The sequence below is a fragment of the Bos taurus genome, chromosome 7 (genome assembly GCF_002263795.3).
Source record: "Bos taurus isolate L1 Dominette 01449 registration number 42190680 breed Hereford chromosome 7, ARS-UCD2.0, whole genome shotgun sequence".
Classification (NCBI taxonomy): Eukaryota; Metazoa; Chordata; class Mammalia; order Artiodactyla; family Bovidae; genus Bos; species Bos taurus.
The window spans coordinates 90,451,965-90,479,426 of record NC_037334.1 but is presented as its reverse complement, the minus strand read 5'-3'; the positions used below and the strand labels follow the sequence as shown (position 1 = coordinate 90,479,426).

Here is a 27,462-nt window from a genome sequence, read left to right as displayed (position 1 = left end):
AGTAATTCATGTAACAAAATAGACTTAAAATAAATTTTAAATTTCAAACCCTACAGTTACCCTAATTCTTGGATTTTTATTTCAACTGCCTTCAAGTCTGTTCAGAAGTATCCTTCACAATAAGATCTCTCTTGACTACACTATTGAAAATTACATCCCCTTTTCTTGTTTATTTCGCACTCATGTGATCATCTGACTCTTTTTTTTTAAATAGCACTTGCCACTTTCTAACACGTTCTGTAATTTATTTATGTTTCTTGGTCATTTTTAGTCTCACTTATTAGAATGTAATCCCTGTAAAGGCAGAATCACTGAATGTTTTACTCACTGTTGTACCCAACTCACATAGCCCAGTATCTGGAACATAGTAGGTAAATCTTTTATTGGAGGTACTCAATAAGTACTTGTTGAATAAATGGATAAATAAACAAAGTGAAACACTCCTGTGATTTCTATTATTTTGTTTTTTCTCTATTATATGACTACTGTGTTAAATTTTATAATGGAAAGTACACACAGCAAGGGAAACTTTACAGCAATAATAACATACTGTAACATTGCAAGGAATAAATTCCCTCCCTCTTTAGTTCAGAGACCAAGTCTTCTTGACTTAATATTTTTATAAGCTACCACTATGCCTGAAACATGCCTGAAATGTTCAATAAATGATTGTTGAAAGAAAGAAAGAAAGATAGATTCCAAAATGATAGAGGGGTGTTGAAAGGAGAAAACTGACTTATGTCTCAAAATAGCACAGCTTCTAAAAAGGAAATACAAATATCACTAGTGCTTCTTGGATTAAAAAAAAAAGAATAATTTGCTCAAAATCAAATCAGAGTATTGTTTCTATTGCCCCTCCCCATCTACTTGTCCCAAACATGTGCACATTAAATTTTCTCAAAAATTTCTGCCCGCAAGTTTTCCCAGGATGGCATCACTGTGGCGAATGACAGGATCTGGGACGAGACTTCACATGCTTCCAGCACCACTATCTCACAGGGAAAGACTAACCATAACCAGTCTCCTCAGCCAATTACAGGAGAACCAAAATGCTAATTCATAAATTTACAATCATATGTATCTCATGCCATGCTGACTCTTCCCTCTTTGGAATTATTTATTGAGTACTTCCTGTACCAAGTATAAGAGAAAAAGAATCCTGCTTTTTTTTTCTTTTTCAAGCTATGGACACTGAACAAGTCAGTTTACCCTTTGGGGACTAATTCCCTCATCAGTAAAAAGGAGGAGGTTAGAAAAAATCAACTGTAAAGTCCGTTTCTACTTCAAAATTCCAGTATTCTTTTTCAAATGAGAAGTATTCCTATTTCATTTTTTTGTTTATTTAGTTCTAGGTTGGGAGTATACGTTGCTCACAATAAAATAAAAGCAGACACTAAGAATGAATGTAGCATTATTTCCTAACAATCTGGTATAAATGAGTTCCCTGAATAAACAAAGTCAACAAATTCCCTTTCCAGAACATATCACAAATAGCTTTTGATTTAATTAGGGCTTACCTTAAAAACATACTCAGATTTTCCTAGACTTTTAGCTTCTAAGTTCTGAGTTGTAATTTGTCATAAATTTAACCTTCCTAAATTGTACAAATGGTTTCTTTACCAGCTGAGCCACAGGGAAGGCCAAGAATACTGGAGTGGGTAGCCTATTCCTTCTTCAGCAGATCTTCTCAACCCAGGATCAAACCAGGGTCTCCTGCATTGCAGGCGGATTCTTTACCAGCTGAGCTATCAGGGAAGTCCATTCTCTTAACACTCTCATCAAAACACTAATGAACAATAAACACCAGAAACTGTGCCTCAAAAGATTCAAGATACACAGAACTATGAGATTCAGTCCCCAAAAATAAAAAAAAAATAATTTCAAAATTGTATGTTTTCCTTTTTACAAAGTGGCATCTTTTCATAAAGTCTTTATAAGAGTACTTATAAACCTCTCTAATTCAGATTCTATAGTATAGACTGTGTTGAATTTATTCTGTATTTTTGTTCTAATCAACCTGAATAGTTTGTTAGGTAGAACAACAAAACAAACCAGCCTAATTCAAACTGTAGGGCTTCCCTGGTGGCTCAGAAGGTAAACAATCTGCCTGTAATGCAGAAGACCTGGATTCGATCTCTGGGTCGGGAAGATTCCCTGGAGAAGAGAATGGCTACCTACTCCAGTATTCTTGCCTGGAGAATTCCACGGACAGAGGACCCTGGCGGGCTACAGTCCACGGGTTGCAAAGAGTCAGACATGACTGAGAGACTAACATTTTCACTTTTCACTTTCCAAACTATAATTGAATATGCTTAGTTTTATGCATTCTATGACACTATTTCTCAGTGGTACACTAATTTAAATGATCCTTATTTTTCTCAATGTTTATTTCTTTGAAACAAATCAGTGCAAGTCATTGTTTAAAACTGTATTTACTTTCAAAATCCAATTTTAATTAACACCTAAAATCTCATTCTTAAGATACTTCTTCATGTTTTATTATGTTGTAATTTTTTCTAAATCATAAGACTAGTTACAAACCTATTGTGTAAACTATGAACGTTCTTCCAGAATGTTCTCTAAGAGAAACGCTTTTTCTCTTAATGGGAAAAGATTGATAGATTGATAAGCAAGAGAAGGCTGAGCTCTTAATAAACAGTACAAAAACAGGGATGAACTAAGAATACTTGGAGAACCAGCAATTACACAATATTGGGCCTATCTACAACTAAATTAAAGTGAATTAAAATACAAATTAATGAGAGTAAAATAAAATATAGCATATTTGGCTCACATATCCTTAAGACACATAACCTAAGAGACAGGAAGTTTACCACTGTTTTTTTACTCAAACACATAGAGATGTCCAGGAAAAAGGGATATTATCAATTAGTTCTCTGGATACACTAAGCTGAACACCATAGGAGGAAACAATAATTTTTTCAATGGTTCTCCATCAGTCAGGTGTTGATTCATTCGGTAAGCAAGTGTTGGAGTGCCTACCATCTACAAAGCATTATACTATCTATGCAAGATGAAGAATATGATGCCAGAAAACAGTGTAAATTGAGGTGCTACATATTTTCTCTTGGTTTGCATGTGTGTGAGCACACATGCATGCGTGTCACGTACTAATGCTGTGAAGTCATTATTGTTTCCATCTCAATTTAGTAAATGATGACAGAGGATCTGATAGGGGAACTAACTTGTTTAAGGGTCACTGAACAAACATTAAAGTGGGACTCAAATCCTGGTGTTCTGATTTGTAAAACCAGTGTTCTTTCTAGAACATCATGCTGCTGCTCCCCAAGCTATTCAACATCAAGCAGGAGTCCTATCTCAAAGTCCTGAAATTCTAGTTTAGTGTTTGTTTCTCAACGTTTTTTAACCCATGGGCCACCACAGGTTCACAATGGCAACAGAACATAATAACTATGGCAAATATAACATTACTCTTAATTCTATATTGATACAACATATGTACATCTTAACTAAAAGAAAACTGTATTCCCAAAAGAGAATATCTGATATATTTTGTTGACAACTTATTAAATTCTTTCTTCTTCTGGTTGATTAGAGATCTATTATAACAGCTAAGGGAAGACATAGGCTTTCCTGGTGGTTCGGCTGGTAAATAATCCGCCTGCAATACGGGAGACCTGGGTTCGACCTCTGGGTTGGGAAGATCCCCTGGAGAAAGGAAAGGCTACCCACTCCAGTATTCTGGCCTAGAGAATTCCACAGACTGTATAGTCCATGGGGTTGCAGAGAGTCAGACACGACTGAGCAACTTTCACACACACACACACAGGGAGGACATGGAGGGAAAGAATTCTTTTTTCACTTTAAATATATAGCACGTGTCTCTTCTTCCTTGGGCTAAATAATAAAAGCTGGTTTTCCTGTAGACTCCATTTCTCAGTACTCCTTTATACACACTCCTGCTACCATCCCCTCCCTTTACCACACACATTCCCTCTCCTCTCTCTATGAAACAGTCTTCTCTCCACTCTCCATCATACTCAAACCTACTCAGTTTTTACAGAACCAGCTCAAATTTCACCTACTCTGGTCATGACCGACTCCTAGACTTTTCTATTTTTTTGAGTGCTAACAGCACTTGCTGAGCATTTATACTGGGCTAAAAGTTATCCTTTCGAACAGGGAAGTTCCTAGGAGGAAGCAAGACATGCACATACGATGCAATAAAATGTGACAGGTGCTGAAGTAGAGGATGGTGTGAAACCTCAGGGGAATGCAAAGTCAAGGCTGAATGGTTCTGCTTGTGTATGGAAGTCAGAGGAATATTCAAAGAGGAAACAATGCAGTGGCTTGGCCTTACCTTCTCTTCCTCAGGACCCTTCGTATTCCAAACCTGCTGCTCTAACTGCATTGATTGCCCTTCTCTAAAACATGTTCACATCATCTCTCAACTCTTTGCTTTTGTTCGTTGTCTTCTGTGTAGCTTGAACTTTTCTCTGAGCTTTCTCTATTCAAAATTATGTCCAGTTTTCAAGGTGTGGTGGAAATGTCAACTCTATCATATGGTTATTTCCTTCAACCATAAATAACCATTTCAAGCTCTGAATTTTTAAAGTCAGGATTCTGTTATAACAATGAATCCATTTTGCTATCCAAGTCTCCCAATTCTTAGATTACAAATTAACTTTAATCTCCTGGAAAACTGTCACCTTCTTAAAGGCAACAATCCAGTAATATCCTCTGTTATTATTATTTTGAATATATTTTTAAGAAGGAAAACATCATTAAGTATTCAGTATCCCATACAGCCTCTATCATGATTTTGAGCATAGTATTTTCTTAAACAGTGTTATTGACGTATGATTGACAGACAATAAATGGGACATATATAATGTGTATGATTCAATTAGTTTTGACCTGTGAAACCGTCTTCACAATCAAGATAATTAACGTATCACGCCCCAAGCTTCCTCACGACCTTTGTAGTACCACATTGCACATCGTCAGGCAACCTGTTTTCTGTCACTACACATTAGTTTCATTTACTAGAATTCCACGTTAATGGAAACACATATACTCTTTTCTTTCTGGCTTATTTTACTCAGCATCATTACTGTGAAATTCATCCAAAATAATGTATCAATGGTTTACTCTCTTTTTATTGTTGAGTAATATTCTAATAACGTGTCCTATCACCTGTTGATGGATATTTGGGTTGTTTCCAGTTTTTGGCTTTTACGAAGAAAAGCTGCTATGAATGTACAAATCTTAGTATGGACATATGCTTTCATTTATCTTGAGTAAATACTTAGGAGAGGAATGGATGGACCATATGCTGTGTATTTAATCTTTTAAAAAACTGATTAAGGGACTTGCCTGGTGGTCCAGTGGCTAAGAATTCACCCAGCCATGCAGGGAACGTGTGTTCAATCCCTTGTCCAGAAAGATTCCACATGCTATATGGTGCAACTAAGCCTGCGTACCACCAATACTGGAACCATGATCTACAGCCATCAAGCTACAGCTACTGAGCCCACATGTTGCAACTCATGAACTATATTCTAACAACTAACTATTAGAGAAATTAAGAAAATAGTCCCCTTTACATCTGCATCAACAAGAATAAAATATCTAGGAACAAATCTAAGAAGATAAAAGACCTGAAATTGAAGAAGACACAAACTGATGGAAAGATATACCATGCTCATGAATTGGAAGAATTAATATTGTTAAAATGACCATACTACTCAAAGCCATCTACAGATTCAATGCAATGGCTATCCAAATACCCATAACATTTTTCACAAAACTAGAACAAATAATTCTAAAATTTGTATGAAAACATATAAGACCATGAATAGCTGAAACAATCTTGAGGAAGAAGAACAAAGTTGGAGGTATCACATTCCTTGGTTTCAAACTATACTACAAAGCTACAGTCATCAAAGCAGTATAACACTGGCACAAAAACAGACACATAGATTAATGGCCTAGAACAGAGAGTCCAGGAACGAATCCACACTTACATGAACAATTAATCTATGACAAATGAGGCAAAAATATACACAGGGAAAAGACAGCCTCTTTAGTAAACGGTTTTGGGAAAACCGGTCAGCTACACTCAAAAGACTCAAACTGGGTTACTCTCTCACACTATGCATAAAACTAAATTCAAAAACAGATCAAAGACTTAAATATAAAACCTGAAACCATAAAATTTCTAGAAGAAAACAGAGGCGAGCTCTTTGACAGTGGTCTCAGTAATACATTTCAGTCTCAGTATTTTTGGATGTGTCTCCTCATTTGCAGAGAACAAAAGCAAAAATAAACAGACGAGACTACATCAAACTAAAGCAGGAAACTATTGGCAAAATGAAAAGGCCGTCTACTAAACAGGGGAAAATATTTACAAATGATACACTTGATAAGGAATTAACATTCAAAATATATAAAGAGCTCATACAACTCTTCTTCAAATAAAACCAAACAACCTTAAAAATTAAGGTTGTTAAAAATAGGTTGTTGATTAAAAAATAGGTAGAGGATCTGAATAGACATTTTTCCGAAGAAGAGATACAGATGGCACATGAAAAGACACTCAGCATCATTAATCATGCTGGGCTGTGCTTAGTCGCTCGGTCGTGTTCAACTCTTTGCGACCCCATGGACTGTAACCCGCCAGGCTCCTCTGTCCCTCTGTCTTGCCTGGGGATTCTCCAGGCAAGAATACTGGAGTGGGTTGCCATGCCCTCCTCCAGGGGATCTTCACAACCCAGGGGTTGAACCCAGGTTTCCAGCATTGCAGGCAGATTCTTTACTGTCTGAGCCACCAAGGAAGCCCAAGAATACTTTACCAGCTGAGCTACTCAGGATGCCCCATTAATCGCGAGGGACATGCAAATCAAAACCACAATGGGATATCACGGCACACCTGTCAGAATGGCTGTCAAAAGGACCACAGATAACAACTGTTGGCAAAGTTGTACAGCAAAAGGAACCCCTGTACACTGCTGATGGGAATGCAAGTTGATGCAGTCCCTATGGAAAACAGTATGATGGTGCCCCAATAAATTAAAAATGGAATTACCATATAACCTACCAATTCCACTAAGGAATTTGGGGCATTAACCTAGGGAAAACAAAAATACTAATTAGAAAAGATACATGCATCCCTCTGTTCATTGCAGCATTATTTACAATAGCTAAGATATGGAAGAAGATATGGAAGGAACCTAAGTGCCAATCAATAGGTGCATGTGTGTGTGTGTGTGTGTGTGTGTGTGTGTGTGTGAAAGAGATATTGGAATATTATTCAGCCATAGAAGAGAATGAAATCTTGCCATTTACAACAACATGAATGGACTTAGTCGGTATTATGCCAAGTAAAATAAGTCAGAGGAAGACAAGTACTATATTATTTCACTTGTGCATGGAATATAAAAAAATAAAAATGACCAAGCATAACAAAACAGAAATAGATATACAGATCCAGAGAACAAACAGGTGGTTGCCAGAGTGGAGGGAAGCGAGTGGAGCAAAGAAGTGGGTGAGGGAGATTAAAAGGCTGTTTACAAAGAATGGTTCTACATTTAAAACTTGAGAAATTTTCAGGAAAATGTTTAAAATCATACAGTCTATTTTCAAGGATTCACAGTAAGTGATGAAATTTTATTCATTCTTTCCTCAGTAAAGCAAAAGGAACAAGTATCTTCAAAATTCTGTATCACTTTAAGAAGAATTCAAAATTCTGCCTTGTTCCTGACTTGGTCTTGAAAAATTAGCGATCTCATCTTCTCTCTACAACCCAGTTCAACTAGTTACCTAGTAGGCATAGAGTATCTAGCACTGAGGAGGGCTCTATGGAAGACACTAAGGAGCGGAAGAAATGTTTCCTAGTTGGGAACAATGGATTACCTAAAAGCAGAGATGAGATGTTCTATATCAAGGCTGAGTCCCACACAAGATTCCCTCTCTCCTACTCTTTTTATGCCTTAATCACGAACTTTATAAAGTGATCATTCTTTGTTCTGCCAAGTAGGAATAAGGATATAAAAGAAGATTGAGGCTTATTTCTATCAACGGTAGTAAAATGAAATAGTCAGCATTAATGTTTATTTAGCTCAACTAGCCATTTCATCTGCAGGAAGAGGACATTATTTATAATAGATTATTAATTTTTTGAAGATTTTCTTGATGTGGGCTGTTTTTAAAGTTTTTATTGAATTTGCCACAATATTGCTTCTGTGTTATGTTTTGGTTTTTTGGCCATGAGGCATGTGAGATCATAGCTCCCTGACCAGGGATGGAACCCACTACTAACACTTTCACTTTCATAGCTATACATACATACTGTATATCTCTCTTTCTCCTTCTCACCATATATATATTCAGTTTTATCCAGGAGATGAATACAGTTCAAAATGAAGCACCAAACTTTTATATCTACTCATTACTGTATTCTTCATTGAAATAACTACCATAATTATGAATATATGGCCAGCTCTCCTAATATTTGGAACCATTCAATAGTTAAGATACTGATAGGAATTATGGAGCAGCTGTTGTACAAAGTTAAAGTTTAACAATGCATTATTCTGGAAATGGTTAATCAAGCATGAGTGAAGTCATCCCTCCTTTGTCAAAGAAGCTCCATATTAGAACACCATGTACTTTACTGAGTCACTTCCAAACAGTGAATGGAACATGCTCTATTTTAAAAACTAAGAGGACTGGGCTGGATGCAGGCTAATGTGCCTTACCACACTGCTCTAAAATATCATGATCTGTTTTTTTTGTTTTTTGTTTTGCTTCATTCTGACTTGTCATTTGAATGCATCTCAGAATATGTGGCTCAGACTTTAAACCAAATTCAGCCATCATGTGCACAGGTACTTTAAGATGCAGAGAACCCCTGGAGTTTACCTGTATCAGAGAAAGGCAAGCACCCTCCCTTCTCTACACTCGTGCGTGCATGTTCAATAGCTCAGTGGTGTCCAACTCTTTCTTTGCGACCCCATGGACCATAGCCCATCAGGCTCCTCTGTCTATGGAATTTTGCAGGCAAGAATCCTAGAGGGGGTTGCATTTCCTACTCCAGGGGATCTTCCTGGCCCAGGGATTGAACTTGCATCTTCTGCATTGGCAGGCAGACTCTTTACTACTGAGCCACCTGGGAAGCCTTTCAACACCCACACTCATAACCAATTCCTTCTTCTGTGTCCTATTCTGGGATTCCACTCACCCATTTATTACCTCTACCATCTAAGCCCAATTCATTTTAAATTCAGTTTTTATAGTCATTAAAACAATTTCATGTACATGGTTTTTAAGTTTCAATTGTTTTAGAAGGTTGAGAACAGACCAGCTGTGCTCTAAGGCCTGCCGTGCACTCATTGTCCTGGGATTCCCCTTGCATTCCAGATTCTGAATTTCTATTTTCCTCCTCCTTCCTGTACTGAAGCGCATCTCTAGTAGCTACATCAGTACACAGAGATCATTTTTTTTGAAGACTTGTATAACTGAGGTCTTGTTTGACTATGTTATAAAAAACAATTTACAATCAGAATTCTAAAGTTACTCATTTTTGTCCTCTGGTGTTGCTGTTGAGACGTCTAAGACCATTCTAATCCCCAACATGTGACACTGGGCTGGGGGTGGGTGGATCCTCTGGAAATCCTTAGCTCTTTCGTTTTATTACAGTGTTCTGAAACGTCACAGTGATCTCACACCTTGTTTGGTTTTGTTTGCTAATCATTTTAAGGGCTCTTATGAATCATATTCTTCAATTCTGGCCATTTTTATTATATATTTCTTTGATAATTTCTTCCTCTCCATTGTCTCTTTTCATACTTTCTAGATCCATTATTAACTAGGTATTGGACCTTCTGGCTTGATTTCTTCTTTCCTTCTTCTTCTAAAAATATATTCTTTTTATTTACTACCTCCTTGTTCCCCATCTATCTCATGAAGATACTCATAAGAAAAAAGTTTAACATTTTTAAACTTAAAGTCTACCATATATACAGTAGATCTCAGGAACCTTTAATTGCAATTAGACAAAATTTTACATCTCTATATACCCACTATAAAATCACCATCAAGATCAAGATATAGAACATTTCCAACATTTCATAAGGTTCACTTATTTCCCTTCCCAGTTAATACCCAGTAGCTTCAAGAAAATCACCATACACACCTGTATTACCATCAGTTAGTTCTGCCTATTCTTAAACTTCATTCTGAATGGACTGTAGTATGTACTATTTCATATCTGGTTTATTTCTCTTAACAAATGTTTGTGAGATTCATCTATGTTGTTGTAATAATGTTTCACTCTTTTTAATTGCTGTGTAGTATTCCACTGAACGAATATACCAAAATGTATTCATTCTACTTCCTATGGACATTTGGGTTATCTACAATTTGGGAATATTATGCTTAAAACTCAACATTCAGAAAACTAACATCATGGCATACAGTCCCATCACTTCATGGCAAATAGATGGGGAAACAATGGAAACAGTGAGAGACTTTATTTGGCGGGGGGGGGGGGAGGCGGGGGGCAGGTGGGGAGCAGCTACAAAATCACTGCAGATGGTGACTGCAGCCATGAAATTAAAAGACACGTGTTCCTTGGAAGAAAAGCTATGACCAACCTAGACAGCATATTAAAAAGCAGAGACATTAATTTGCCAACAAATGTCCATCTAGTCAAAGCTATAGTTTTTCCAGTAGTCATGTATGGATGTGAGAGCTGGACTATAAAGAAAGCTAAGCACTGCAAAATTGATGCTTTTGAACGGTGGTATTGGAGAAGACTCTTGAGAGTCCCTTGGACTGCAAGGAGATCCAACCAGTCCACCCTAAAGGAGATCAGTCCTGGGTGTTCATTGGAAGGACTGATGTTGAAGCTGAAACTCCAATACTTTGGCCACCTGATGTGAAGAGCTGACCCTTTGGAAAAGACCCTGATGCTGGGAGGGATTGAGGGCAGGAGGAGAAGGGGACGACAGAGGATAAGATGACTGGATGGCATCACTGACTCGATAGATGTGATTTTGGGTGGACTCCAGGAGTTGGTGAGAGACAGGGAGGCCTGGCATGCTGGAGTCCATGGTGCTGCAAAGATTCGGACATGAGTGAGTGACTGAACTGAACTGATGAATAAAGCTGTAATAAATATCTCACAGACTACTCTTTTATGACTTATTTATCTTGGGTACATATTTAAGAAGAAAATAGACTGTAGGATAGGTGTGTGCTTGTTTAGCAGAAATTCCCATTGGCAACACCTGGTATTGTATGTTTTTTCTGAATTTTAGTCATTCTGGTTGATGAACAATTGTGTATCATTCTGGTTCACATTCATTTTTTAACCCTCTTTAACTAGGTTCCATGGTTACCAAGGAGCCACTAAGACTACTTTTTAGTATTCATGCAACTTGATCACTTTGATATTTTATGTTATTGGCATACCTTCCTTCTTTACATTTGCTTGCTTCTAAATCTCTTCCTTATACAACATAAAGATTTCATTCTTCTGAACCAAAGGGTTCTGGATTCAAATTTTAATATTACCAGTAGACAACAGTGATGTCAGGGAAGTTATTCAACTTTCTGAACTTCACTATATATATCTTTAAAATCAAGCTAACTATATTCATCTTGTGGGGTAGTTGTGAAGAATAAGTTATGTCACATGTAGCGTATCTCAAACTTCTACTGGAAAAGAATATGCATGTCTGACTCCTGGGAAGTCTGGGGCTGTATCCTTGACAAATACTTCTTTTGTGTGTGTATCATACTTAATCTTAAATACCGCATGTGTGCATACAGTATTCATGCATACACGAATTTTGCATACATGCGTGCTAAGTCACTCCAGTTGTGTGCAACTCTTTGCGACTCTATGGACTGTAGCCCGCCAAGCCCCTCTGTCCATGAGATTCTCCAGGCAAGAATACGGGAGTGGGTTGCCATGCCCTCCTCCAGGGGATCTTACCAACCCAGGGACGGAAACTGTGTCTCTTACGTCTCCTGCACTGGCAGCCGAGAAGGCAATGGCACCCCACTCCAGTACTCTTGCCTGGAAAATCCCATGGGTGGAGGAGCCTGATAGGCTGCATGGGGCAGCGACCCATGGGGTCGCTAAGAGGTGGACATGACTGAGCGACTTCATTTTCACTTTCCACTTTCATGCATTGGAGAAGGAAATGGCAACCCGCTCCAGTGTTCTTGCCTGGAGAATCCCAGGGACGGGGGAGCCTGGTGGGCTGCTGTCTATGGGGTTGCACAGAGTCAGACACGACTGAAGTGACTTCGCAGCAGCAGCAGTGTCACCTGGTAAGCCCATGTGAATTTTACATGTTGCTTAATATCATCATGCTTATCTAACTATATGTATATTAATTTTATTTTGCTGTAAAACAACACTGATAACTGATGATGTAGGAAGATAGGACCAACACATGGGTTCTCATTCACTCTGCAACACTGTCCTCCTTTATCCAGGGGATAAATATACCTGTGAAAAGAACAGACAATCTTGACCTTCTCCATGTTGTTTCAGAACCTGCATTCCCTTCCTTCTACCGCTCTTAAATAACAGTATTTCAGGCCTGCTTAGAATACTAAAGAAAAACAAAAAGGAGAAGAAAAATCTGTCTTTTGAATAAAAAGAAATTCAGTTCAATGGCCAGGGAAGGTCTTGCACTGTGTTGCTTAGGCATTTTGGAATTGCATTTAAAAAAATAAATAAATGGGGGCTCCTCCTAGTTTGAATAGTGGGACCTAAAAATTTATAACTACTTGGAACATTTCATTAGGACACAGGGTCTTATAGATTCATTAGTTTAGATGAGGTCACACTGGCTTAGAGTAGGCTGTAAATCCAATGACTGGTCCTGATAAGAAGACCATATGCAAACAGACTCATACACAGGAAAGAAGTCCATATGATGACAGAGGCAGCAACTAGAAGTGAAAAGCTGAAAGTCAAGAATGCTAAGGATCACTAGAAATCACCAAAAACTTTGAAGAGGCAAGGAAAGGTTCTTCCCTAGAGTCTTTAGTGGGCACAGACCTGCTGACACTGTGATCTCAGATCTCTAGCCTCCAGGACTATGAGAGAATAAATTTCTGCACCACTGCCCCAACTGTGGTGCTTTGTTACAGCAACCCTAGGAAAGGAGCACAGGTTCATCTTTCGATGGACAGCTCATGGGATGCCTCTTTGAAGAACTGACGTTTTAGCTGTCATCTTAAGACAAGAATGGAGGAGGGCATGGCAACCCACTCCAGTACTCTTGCCTGGAGAATCCCATGGACAGAGGAGCCTGGCCAACTACAGTCCATGGGGTCGCCAAGAGTCGGACACAACTGAGTGACTAAGCACTAAAGACAAGAAAGTGGTGGCCAGGTAAGCGTAAGAGAGGTTTTGCAAGCCAAGGAAACACAGCACGTGCCATGATTCCCAGGATGGAGAAGGGTCTATCAGGTTCAATAAGAGGAATGATTTGTCCAATATGAGAAGACCAGGAAGAGAAGAACTGAGACTTGGTTCTAAGACTTCAGATTCAAAGACCAGGGGTTACAGCTCTCACACTACCTCCCAGATCTCAGAACAGCCTCAAAACAACCAACCAACTGGCCAATTCCCCCACCCATCCACCCCTCAGTGTTCAATTTTCTTTTGGCAATTAAAAGTGAAGTATGGCTAGAGGCTGAGCAGAGATTGCTGACAAAGGACATTTTTATGAGATAGGAGAAGGCTAGTACTAAAGAGCTATTCTACAATTTTTCCTCCTGGCCAAAGCACCCTAGAGAAACACGTGAAAACCAGCTTAATCAGTCTTCAAGTCTTAGTGATTATTTGTAGCTCCTAGTTGAAGAAGAGGCAGAAAAGGTTTCCTGGAGGCTGTAGCTCTGTGTGATTCAAAATCACCTAGAGGCAACCACTGTGAAACCTTCTTGAAATATTCATCAGGTCTCTGGCTTGATGAAAAAAGCTGAAAGGCTCATCTTTATCCTACACAAACTGTAGCTATAGTATCATAGGCTAAAATCAGCTTTCGGGTAGGTTTTTGCTTGATCTGCTTAGTGCTTTTAAAAAATCCAAATATTTCACACAATAGTTTAGATACTCAATTTTTCTTAAAAAGTCAAAAGTCCTTGACATAGGGAATGATTAGTCAGAGTTGGGTAATGGCTTCCACTTAGAAAGGGCATACATTTACCAGTTACCATAGTCCCCAGGGCCACACTTAAATAGCTTTTCTGGTCTCCTGTAGGCATTTGGGTCTGTGAGTCTTGTTCTATAAAAATTAACTTTACAATCTCCAACCTGACCCTGCATTATCTGTCCATTTAAATCTCTCACTAGTCTCAAACGCAGAACCTACTATTAACCCTGAGAAACTCCTCATTCTTCTGTAAATATCTCATATTCATTTCTTTCTCAGCTTTCTTTTAGTCAAATCTACCCCTCCTCCAGGGAACACCATACGTTAAGCCATATATTTGACATTTAAGCCAAATATATCTGGCCCATTACTTTTCTAGAACTAACTCCTTATTATGTCTGCTAAAGTTTTCTTAATTGAATGCTGACTGGCATTGTTAATTAATTATCAAGTACATATATTTAAGCCAAAGGTTATACAGTGTTTTCATGAATGTCTTTCCTATCGTCTTAACACTTAAAATATTCATGGTTAGTTGCATAAAGTGTTTGATGAGTGAATGGTCTCAATGAGTCATCATCAAAGAAAGGTGGGCTAGTTAATAATTCTAATTATTCACACTTTTGGATTATATTCGCTAGGCTCTAGGCTTCACCCTCTTATTTTCAGACAATTCTTTACTATGAAGTAGCTAACAAAGAGTGGAGAGAATACAGAAGGGTATATAGTTTTCTTGCAAATGCTCTAACACAAGACTTTATGAGGAGAAAGACTGAAATCACTGGCTAAAATAAGGTTATCAGACTACCTTGGATTAACCAATTACATTATCAAAATTAAAAACCAATTGCATCATCATATTTTAACTTCCGTAATCATTATAACCCTATGAGTTAATCCTGGATTGCTTCTACTAAATGAGATGTCAAGTTAGCTATGGCTTTTATTTCATACGCACCTGAATTTAGACTATCCTTGTTCTGCATGAGAGTTGGCTCTGAAGTTGAATCTTTAAATTCCTAAGATAACTGTGTGGCTGAGAATGGGGGTTAGACCGTTCTCCCAATTCTGTCTCCAATCCCTGTATTTTCAGTTGGGGGACTAGATTGGCAGTGACTCCTAGAGCAGAAACCATCTAGCAGGTTTTAAATGGTTTTGGACTGTTGCCTGGTAGTAGTAAAACCACAATTAATGAGACAGAACTGATTTGAGAATGATGAGTTTGAAATATGCCAGAAGCTCCATATCCACACTCTTGCCCACTCAATTTAACTCATTCCTGAAGGTCGTTCTCATTTAAAAAAAAAAAAAAGCTTTATGTATTACACATTTCCACAAGACTGATCATTTACTATCAACCAATTTCATTTCCTTTTACTTAAGAAATTTTTTTGTGACTTTAAGCCTCACAGAGGATTATAAGTGATTTCCTGTCCCTGTTCATTTGGAGCAAGTGAATGGCCCTGATGCACGTTTTACAACATTGTAATCAGCGTTCTGAAGGAAAGCTTCATTTGCTTTGGATGGTGAAGTTTGCTTCCAATATTTAAAAGAAGTGATTTCACTTGGCACAATATTCTTAGGAATTCTTTAGAAGCAGGCTTTATTTATATTTGGCTTTTTTTTTTCCTTAGGAAATGTTCCAAATTAAGGATTTTATTAGTATTCATTTTCTGCTCCAAACAAGAGGGGAAAACAGGAGCAAATCCCAGGGGGAAACCATATAAAGCTTGGCTATCACACAGTTATTTCTGTGTTTCTTCCACAAAAGAGTAAGAAGTTTGCAAGAAATTATGTCCGTAACCACACATTTAAATGAGAGCTTCTAAATGGCTTTCACAGTGAACCTTGAAACAAGGCTCTGGCTGAATGTAATTTCCCTTCTGTGCACTCCTCCTCTCTGCCGGTCCCACCTCGGTTCTCCCTGTCATTACTAACTAGTGCCGGTTCAAACTGGCTGGCTCCAGTCTCTGCAGCATCCTTCCTCTGTTTCTCTGGGCTTTTGTTTGAGTTAGAATAGAGCATGGCTTTTTGCTTCCATGCAGCTTTGCAATTAACCCCTAAACTGAAAAAACATCACCGAGTAACCTGTTAAGGTCTTAATTATCTGAACAGATAGCATTAATCTAAAGCAATTATAACTCCACGTTTACTATTTATTATCATATATATTTATATTTCCTCTATTCTCCTGGTTCTGGTAGTAAATAGCTTTCAACCCTTAGCTGAGCATAAGTCATTCTGTATAACTGTTCTGTTTGTTTATGAAGTTCTACAGAAATGTGTATATAAAGAATTTGCAAAGAATCCAAGCAAAGTTCATTCAAATATTGTAACTTTTCCTGTTTCTTCCACTAAACAGACAGGAAGCATAAACAGAACAGTCCTGAGTCATCCAACAAAGAGAAACCTGGAGAATGTCACTGATACAGTGGCATTATTTTAAGCAATGCACTGGTTTTAGAATCAATCATTTGAAGCACTGCATATGTCCCTTCTGTAGCAATACCTGTGGGAAGGAAACTCTTAAAAAGCAATTCTTATTTTTAGAATTAAGTACACGCCATTATCATAATCCAAAGGAAATAAAAAAGCAATTAAAGCATATAAATATTATGTTGATAAAATAAAACCTTGCATTATTTACTTACATCAAACAAACTGCCACCCTATGTTAACTGCAGTTTCCCTTCTAGTGTTGTAGATTAATACACAAGCCTGTGTGAGCAGAGTTCAGGCATCAGGCTTCTGTATTTCTAAGCCTGCCGTGACTGTGTGTGTGTGTGTGTGTGGTGTATGTGTGTGTGTGTGTGTGTGTGTGTGGTGTGTGTGTGTGTGCAGGAGGAAGAGGAGGAACAGAGGAAAGATGAAGGCGACGTGACCGGGTCAGTGACTCTCAGTCAAGGCTTCGGAGCCCCTCAAATGCTGACACACACTTGAGAAATCTGATGGGCTCCCCCAGACTAAACTGCTGAGACAGCTGAACTTGGCCTGACAGCAGGCGGGACACATGGGAGAGTGACCTTCAGCCTGACTGCGTGCTCTGTTTGACCAGTGCAGCGTCTTTAATAACTGGAATGTAAGCTCCCCTCAGCAGGGCCTGTGCTCCTGGTGTCCCCTCTGCCTTATATTTGTTTTCATTTGTGTGACCGGCCCCCAAAGGATGGAGAGTCTGGTACCTCACTTCAGAAACTGAGTCCAATGACCTAACATCTCCACTGACCACATCATAAGGCCCGTCTCCAAGCTCCTGACACACACTTTCCTCTCTGCTTTGGGACTTTCATCTCAGAAGCAAATTCGCTGTGACAACAGTCATGACAGTGTATACAAAATCCCAGACTGCCTGTCCCCAGTGTTCATGTTTACAATTAGACAGAGCTTTATACTGAAACTCAGTCAGTTCTCCTCGGCGTCCTCCTTTGGCCAGAAATGGATCAAACTGGAATACGAAGTAACAGCGTCAAAATCATGGATGACTCACAGATTCAGAGTAAATGCCAACTAACTGTGGCCTGTTGCCTTACTGTGAATTCTTAGAGAAAAGTAGAAAATGATACAAATAGTCTGTTTTCCCTTTTGTGAAATCGTTTGAATGCTGACTGGGCTTCTGTACATCACAGAATTAGAGTAGCTCATATTTTGGATAAGACAGGATCAGATTTACATCCCATCCCTTAAAGGACAGTCAGTGGAGGGTGGTAGATTCTTAGTCTGTTTACATTCTTCTTCTGAAATGACTGCAGTTCCTCTGCTCTTCTGCTAGTGCGCGGTAAGTGCTAAGAGCCATTTACAAGAACAGTCCTGAAGAGAAAAAAGACAACAGTGGTGTTTGGAAGGTCTAAGGAAAATCAGAATATCAAGCAGTATGCTTGGAAAATATGTTATTTCTGAACTGCAGGAAAAGGTGGCGTGGCAGTGGCAGGGTCTCTGGCCTCTAGGGGGAAATTCTAAATTGACATCGGTGTTAAAGGATAAGACAAATGAGTCCAGTGACTCCTAAGCCCCACAAGAAAAGAGTTCTGTCTTTTTTTCATGAGCCAACATTCACTGGATCATGGAAAAAGCAAGAGAGTTCCAGAAAAACATCTATTTCTGCTTTATTGACTATGCCAAAGCCTTTGACTGTGTGGATCACAATAAACTGTGGACAATTCTGAAAGAGATGGGAATACCAGACCACCTGACCTGCCTCTTGAGAAATCTGTATGCAGGTCAGGAAGCAACAGTTAGAACTGGACATGGAACAACAGACTGGTTCCAAATAGGAAAAGGAGTACATCAAGGCTGTATATTGTCACCCTGCTTATTTAACTTATATGCAGAGTACATCATGAGAAACGCTAGGCTGGAAGAAGCACAAGCTGGAATCAAAACTGTTGGGAGAAATATCAATAACCTCAGATACGCAGATGACACCACCCTTATGGCAGAAAGTGAAGAGGAACTAAAAAGCCTCTTGATGAAAGTGAAAGAGGAGAGTGAAAAAGTTGGCTTAAAGCTCAACATTCAGAAAACGAAGATCATGGCATCTGGTCCCATCACTTCATGGGAAATAGATGGGGAAACAGTGGAAACAGTGTCAGGCTTTATTTTTCTGGGCTCCAAAATCACTGCAGATGGTGACTGCAGCCATGAAATTAAAAGACACTTATTCCTTGGAAGGAAAGTTATGTCCAACCTAGATAGCACATTCAAAAGCAGAGACATTACTTTGCCAACAAAGGTTCGTCTAGTCAAGGCTATGGTTTTTCCTGTGGTCATGTATGGATGTGAGAGTTGGACTGTGAAGAAGGCTGAGCGCCGAAGAATTGATGCTTTTGAACTGTGGTGTTGGAGAAGACTCTTGAGAGTCCCTTGGACTGCAAGGAGATCCAACCAGTCCATTCTAAAGGAGATCAGCCCTGGGATTTCTTTGGAAGGAATGATGCTGAAGCTGAAACTCCAGTACTTTGGCCACCTCATGCGAAGAGTTGACTCATTGGAAAAGACTCTGATGCTGGGAGGGATTGGAGACAGGAGGAGAAGGGGATGACAGAGGATGAGATGGCTGGATGGCATCACTGACTCAATGGACGTGAGTCTGAGTGAACTCTGGGAGTTGGTGATGGACAGGGAGGCCTGGCGTGCTGCGATTCATAGGGTTGCAAAGAGTTGGACACGACTGAGGAACTGAACTCACTGAACTGATACATACATGGTCTATCTAACAGGGCTTTTGTAAGTGTGATATGAAGTTAGAATGAGAAAGTGCTTAAAAATTTAGAAATCACTATTCAAATGTTAAGTTTTATGATTATTCTTTAAATTTTGGAGAAGAAAGCTATTCTTCTAACTGATAGAGCATTCTATCTAAATTTCCACTGAAAAGTTGTTTATCAATTCTAAATATTATTCCAAGGTGAACAAGAAAGTTTTTTTTTCTCTAAATTATGAAAATTTTGCTCTGTACATATTTTCATAATACTTTATATTCTAGTCCTTTAAAGTATTTCTTTCACAATAATGTTAATCCACAATACTTCTACAAGGCAGGAGGAAATTCAAATTGCATGGAAAGTAAGCAGTGAGCCTAGAATGGAATTCACATTTCCTGACCTTCAGTTTAGTGTTCCATCTGTTAAGCCCTGGTTTTGAATAATGAACTCAAATTAACCTAATCATCATTGCTCAAAAATTCATTAATCACAGCAGCAAATCTGAACAAAACGAGTAAGTCAATGAAAACTGATACCCTAGAGTTGCTTTTAAGTGTCATTCCTCATACAGCTAACTAATTAATGAGAGAAACTCTAATCCATATCTTGTACCTCATTAAAAAGGGGACCCTTCTTTGACTATGTTTTAAAACATAATATCATGGCTTAAACTGACAACAAGTTTTTTTTCATCACCTTGGTTTAACTTTGCTTCTCAAGCTGGAAGGTTTCAATGTGGTTTTCTACAAGTGGCACATTTAATTTTTAGACAAACTTTTAATATTTAGACAAAGTATATTATCTTTTCCTGGATTTCCTTCATTTAAGTCCATAACAACAGCAATAGAATAACTGATAGTGTTCTGCCACCATAGATTTATAATAGAAAATATATAGAGAGAGACAAGCACAGGCAGACAGGGGTAGGATTTCTTGTGTCCCTGTTTCAGGCATGTGACAAGAATTATCAATTGAGTTCCTCTGGACATAACTCCCAGGTAGAAAGATAATAAAAGTGAACCTTGAAGCACCAATTGCTTTTCTCTAACCAATATTGTACATAATAACCAATTTCCTTAGAGTTTACTGATTAATGAAAATGCTGCCAAACCAAAGCTATTATTAACAATAAGCTGAAATGTAAGCTTCAAGAAGATGGAGATTTTATATGATTTGTCTGCTGTCACATGCCCATATGTTATGCATAGAACAGTGGCTTGCATATAATAGGTACTCAATAAGTATCTGTTGAGTGAAAAAAAGTGGAGAATTAAACAGAGGCTCTGGTTGAGGAAGCAGAGTAATATTATCCAGAGTAACTCACAAAAATCTTTATTAGAAGTGTTCAGTAGGGAAGCCTTTAATAAAATAATCTCTTTTGACACTGAAACATTGCCAGCCTTGCTGTTATACTTTCCATCCCAAAAGCATACTCTTCAATACTTATGGGTAGTGTATTAATTTTGGCAACAAATTATAAGTCAAAATGAAGCAGTACCAAAATTGAGGCAATCTAAATAAGAAAAGCTTCAAGGCAATCAAAGTGAACTTTTCAGAGCAATGGGTTCCACAACTAGAATAAAAGTCAGTAAATAAAAAAGCTACTTCTGCCTTAACAGACATTAAACATTACTTAATGATAACAAATAAAATTATTTATTTCTTCCTCTTGCTCAAACAGTTCAGAACTTCCAACTTAAGACTCACAATAGCTTCACAGAGGAAAAGTCCACTCTAAATACAGCCCAATGATAAGAGTTTTTTCTAAGGGTATAGGAAGAGTAAAAATTATAGCCAGCTTCAAATATAATCAAATATTTTTGTGAACTGGAAAGGAATAAAAATCAAGAGACTGGGCAGGTGCTAAAGTAGTGATCTTGTTGGATTATGGTCTGTAAGTATGCTGAGACATCAGAAATTTCAGCTCCTGTGGGATAAAGAGAAACGAGAATGTTTCACAGGAGACGGGACTGCAGGTGCCTTGCTCTGATGTCTCCCTACCTCAACGTCCTAATAAAAGACTGAAACAGTTTCTGTCAACTGCCACCTGTGTTAGTGCTTTATGAAGTTGTAAGACTTGCTAAGTGAAAACATCAATACAGCCACCCTACCAGAAACTGAGCCAAGACATTATTTAGCTCCTAGACTAGATTGACTAGTATGTAGTTATTATCAGTCTGAGTCCCAGAATGGAGACTCTAAGTGTTGGATGGAAGCCATTGTAATACTGTTAGACATGAAAAGATGATGAAGAAAAGGAAAAAGAGGAGAAAAAAGAGAAGAAAAAAGAATCCACTACTCCAAATAAGCCTGCCAACCAATACTTTAAAACACATGAATAAACCTAATGCAAATAAAAGGCAATCAATAAAATCAACTATTTGAATATAAATGTGCTCCAGATGAAATTAATTTCATGAACAATCTGACAAAGACCTTAAAAGAGTAAGTTAATGATGACCAGAATTTAGTGTAGACAAAATTATCAATAAAAGTAACAAGAGTCCACAAAATATACACGGAAGTGAAATATGAATAGACAAATGAGAAAAATATAGGAAAAGGTGTACGTCAAGGCTGTAAATTATCACCCTGCTTATTTAACTTATATGCAGAGTACATCATGAGAAACGTTGGACTGGAAGAAACACAAGCTGGAATCAAGATTGCCGGGACAAATATCAATAACCTCAGATATGCAGATGACACCACCCTTATGGCAGAAAGTGAAGAGGAACTAAAAAGCCTCTTGATGAAAGTGAAAGAGGAGAGTGAAAAAGTTGGCTTAAAGTTCAACATTCAGAAAACGAAGATCATGGCATCCGGTCCCATCACTTCATGGGAAATAGATGGGGAAACAGTGGAAACAGTGTCAGACTTTATTTTTGGGGGGCTCCAAAATCACTGCAGATGGTGACTGCAGCCATGAAATTAAAAGACACTTACTCCTTGGAAGGAAAGTTATGACCAACCTAGATAGCATATTCAAAAGCAGAGACATTACTGTGCCAACAAAGGTCCGGGTAGTCAAGGCTATGGTTTTTCCAGTGGTCATGTATGGATGTGAGAGTTGGACTGTGAAGAAGGCTGAGCGCCGAAGAATTGATGCTTTTGAACTGTGGTGTTGGAGAAGACTCTTGAGAGTCCCTTGGACTGCAAGGAGATCCAACCAGTCCGTTCTGAAGGAGATCAGCCCTGGGATTTCTTTGGAGGGAATGCTGCTAAAGCTGAAACTCCAGTACTTTGGCCACCTCATGCGAAGAGTTGACTCATTGGAAAAGATTCTGATGCTGGGAGGGATTGGGGACAGGAGAAGAAGGGGATAACAGAGGGTGAGATGGCTGGATGGACTGACTCGATGGACGTGAGTCTGAGTGAACTCCAGGAGTTTGTGATGGACAGGGAGGCCTGGTGTGCTGCGATTCATGGGGTTGCAAAGAGTTGGACATGACTGAGTGACTTAACTGAACTGATATTTAAAAGCACAGTTATTGAAATTAAAGATACAATCAGTGGGATAACTTTAGGCTGGCATCAAAGAATGAATTAATGAAAGGGTAGTAAATACTGAAAAACTCACCCAAAATGCAGCACAGAAAGACAAGGTTAAAAACTATAAAAGAATATGTAAAATTTTGGAAAGTGCGTGCGTGTGTTAATAGCTCAGTTGTACCCAACTTTGAATCCCATGGACTGTAGCCTGCCAGGCTCCTTTGTCCATGGAATTCTCCAGGCTAGAATCCTGGAGTGGGTAGCCATTCCCTTCTCCAGGGGATCTTCCCGATCCAAGGATTAAACCTGGGGTCTCCTGCATTGCAGGCAGATTCTTTACCATCTGACCTACCAGAGAAGCCCATTGGAAGGTATCCTAATATACCTTTCAGAAAAAGAGAATTGATAAAGAAATATGTGATAAGGCAACTGCTGAGAAATTTTAAAAATTAAGCCAGAACATGTCATTAGCTAACATGCAACAGACATGAGTTTGGGTAAACTCCGGGAGTTGGTGATGGACAGGGAGGCCTGGTGTACTGCAGTCCACGGGGTTGCAAAGAGTTGGACACGACTGAGCAACTGAACTGAACTGCAAGTATGTGTTATCTACATTAGAATGATGGACAGGCAACAACAGATGGCAAGAAACAATGAAGAGATATTAGAAAGATGCCAAGGAAATAAAACTCTTAACCTAAAATTTCAAAACTACTCAAACTATTATTCAAGAATTGAGGGTAAATACATATATTTCAGACATAAAATGACTGAAATACTTGACACTAACACACTTACCAAAAGACTCATTAAAATAAATTCTTCTGGAACAAGAAAAATTAAACTCAGCAGGAAGGTATAATATACAAGAAACAAAGATAAACATAGCAAGTTACTATGTGGGCCAAAATTTTTATCTATTTGTTAAACAAATGACAATTCTTGTTGAAAAAATCTATAAATAAAAATTGATGACTCATTTTAATTACTAAGAGGACAAAGACAATAACTATAGATACTGCTAAACTTCTCACAAATAATACATGTTAAAATTTATGAATAAACATTAAAACAATCCACAATTTCCAAATTATCAGAAAAAAATAAGAGGATAAAGAAAACATTATTAATTCACCAGAACACAGGGAAGGAGAAAAAATGAAGAAGGGAAGAAAAAAAATAATAAACAGAAAACATAAAGCCATAAGTTATCAAATATATCAGTAATCACAATAAACATACATAAACTAAACTCATTAGAAAAGAGAATGCTTGAATTCATTAAAAAAAAAAAATCAAGCTATTTATTGCTTAACAAGAATCCCATCTAAAACAAAAACACATAAAAGGCTGAAAATAAAGTATGAAAAAGATAATATAAATATGCTAAAAACAGTAATAAAAGGCTGTCTTAGCAATAAGGAAATCAGACAAATATATAATTTAAAAGAAAAAGCATTAAAAGGATATTGATAATAGAAAAACTATCAAAATATATGAAAAATATTGATGTAATCTTAAAACATATTTGGTAAAACTTGATGGAATTCAAAGGAGACAGTAAGAAATACCCAGTCAAAATAAAAACTTTAAAACATTTTTGTCAGATACTGATAGATCAAGCAGATAAAAAAATTACAAGAATAAAAAAGAGTCTGAACAAATAAAAAGTTTGGCAAGTTAACAGAAAATATTTATAAAAACTGACTATGTACAAGATTCCTGCTAAAATCTCAAATTTTTTTTTCCAAAATGATTTCATATATACTCCACTTTTGACCCAACACTACAATATGAGGACTCAGTAGGAAAAGAAAACATTTAAAAACTGTGCTCTCAAACTAAAGTTAAAATGAAAATCACAGAATGTTCAGAACTAGATGAAGTTACCGAATTTTATTGTAAAGCTGCTATAGTGACATGAAAAGTAAATTTATAGACTTAATTGTACTTATTTATAAAACTAAAAAGAGATAAATTAATTCAAAACTAACTATAGATTAAAAAGTAAATATTAAGTAGAAAAATAAATAATAAAGAAAAAACATTCACTTGAAAAAAGCAGAGACAATAAGAAAACCATAGCTTGGTTCTTTGAAGAAATAAATAAAACAGATGAACCTACAGAAAGGCTTATCAAGAAAAGAGGCACAAATAAACAATACTGAGTATGAAAATGGAAAGAGATTTATAGATAAATTGACAGCACTTTAAAAATCATAAAAAGATTAAAAGTTCTTAAGTATAGATCTAAATCTAGATTTAGATACTGACAAAATGTTTGTATTCATGTGAGAGAGAAAGAAAAGTACAATCTATGTTGGAAATACACAGATAGTAAACTAATTAATAATCCAGTACTAATTAGCTCTGTGTGATCCATAGTCCAAAATATCCTGGCCCAGAAGAAATCAAAAAGGTTATTTGGAAGAACACTGTCTTATGGCCACTGTCTTTCCCCACAAGTTACAACGATGGTTGAAACATTTTAGGGTACAAAAGAATCACCTTAGAAATTCATTACAAGTGCAGACTCTCAGTCTTCATCATGAAAGATTCCAAGTCAAAAATTCTGGAATAACCACATTTTGAACAAGTAGCCCTGATCGACTTGGCTTTCCACCCATCTTCTGAGAAACACCGCTTTAAGACACAGGACATCCGGACATCCACATATAAAAGTTCAGCACATCTTTCTGTCGTGAACACACATCACAGGTGTACAGGGGTAAAGGTGTAAATTCTGTGGTGCCCACAGAATTATTAACTAAAAACAATAACAAAAGAACGATTAGCAAATCATATGCCCATGTTTTCCTGCTGAACATACAACACTATGAACTTCCAAAAGTCTCAGAGCATAATCAATCTCTCCTCTCTCTACTAGAGAGCAAAACTAGCCCGAATAAATTACAGCTAATCCCCCACAGTCCACTGCTGGCATTCAGGGCCCAGGGGACTGCAGGGAGATACCAAGTCTCAGAACTACTCACCCCTGAGGGAAGAGAAGGGAGGGCCTTGGTCTCTGACTCTGGAGCAGCTGAGTGGCAGACATGTGAGATGCGAGGCAGCATGTTATTGCCAAGGGATCTCCACGGAGGACCAGACTGATGTCCCTGCCTTCCTCCCCCCAGTGGCTTACAATTACAAGAGTCCCCAAGGACCTGAGTATAGCCACAGGAAAAGGCCAAGGAAGCCCAGAATTGCCAGATTACGTTTCTACACCCTAGCAGAATGGGGCTCGATCCGGCTATGATCAAATAAGAGTCATATTCCTTCCATATCTGTGTGTGAGGGGAACTGAGATTCATACCCTGGACATTCTAGGTAGAAGGACCCTAAATCAAACACAAGAAGATTAAAGAACAGGGCACTTACAGGAACTAGCAAGCAGTCTGGTGTTGCTTCAACAGTGGGTGAAGGAAACTGAATATTGAAGACTTCAAATAACTGAATTCAAAAGTTCTGAGTTTATGCTAAAGTTATTGTTGTTGTTCAGTCGCTCAGTGGTGTCTGACTCTGTGCGACCCCGTGCACTGCAGCACGCCAGGCTTCCCTGTCCTTCACTATCTCCTGGAGTTTGATCAGCTTCATGTCCACTGAGTTGACGATGACAAAGCTACAGGGGATCATCACAGGTCTGGGACCTGGGAGTGTGCTGGCAAAGAAACACATACTCAGAACTTTGTTGAGAAATATAGTTAACGTGGAAAAATGTATGTGATGAAGAAGAAAGGAGACCGAGAGAACAGTAAGTAGACTGACTCCTACAATAATCAAAGACATGATTTTGACTGAGTGAAATACACATACAGGATATTACACATGGGTGTGTGCACACATGTCCATGCATATAAAACTCAAAGATCTATGCATATAAAACTCAAAGAGATGACCTTCTGAACGAATCAGTTCTACACGACCTTAGCCAAATGAAGCCAGCATGTTCTGTCATTTAATCCTCAAAACAAGTTGATACATCGGTCTCATTATCTTCTGCTGCCAGGAGGGAATAGCCTCAACAAAGTTAAGGAACTTCCTCAGGTTCATCAAAAACCCATCATCTCTTGCCTAAACAATTGCAAAACCACTTAAGCTAATTTTCTCTCTTTCATTCCAGCCCCATGTGGCCTAGATTCACCTCGGAAATTAGAATGACCCTGTGAAAAGTTGAGTCAGATGAGTCCATTCTTCTGAACAAATCCCACCCATGATATCCCCATCTCATTGGTAGGAAAATTCTACTTGGCCCGCTCTCATCTCTCTGTCTTCCTCTGCCAACACCCTTCTCCACATTTCAGGCCCAGGTTCTCTGACTGTTCCTAGAATAAACCACAGAACTGTGCCCGCTTTTCCTTTTGTCTGAAACTTTCTCCCTTAGTCCTGCGTGTGAGCTTCTTTCTCACTTCTTTCAGATCTCTGCTCAAATGATACCTTTTCAGAGAGACCTCTCCTTGCCTCTCTGTATAAAATAGCTCAGCTTCTGCTACTTTCAATCCTCTTCTAAGAGCTTTACCCTTTTTTCTTGCAACCTGGTACACACCCTTGTCCCCTGCCACCACCACTAACCAAATATAAACACAAGTAAAGGGATTTCTGTCCTTATGTTG

At 38.2% G+C, this 27,462-nt stretch overlaps 1 protein-coding gene across 1 annotated transcript in view; it reads right to left on the bottom strand.

Moving 5' to 3' along the window:
• ADGRV1 (adhesion G protein-coupled receptor V1) overlaps positions 1-27,462 on the bottom strand; it is a 541,233-nt gene that overhangs the window by 188,703 nt on the left and 325,068 nt on the right. The gene's annotated exons all lie outside the window — the stretch shown is intronic.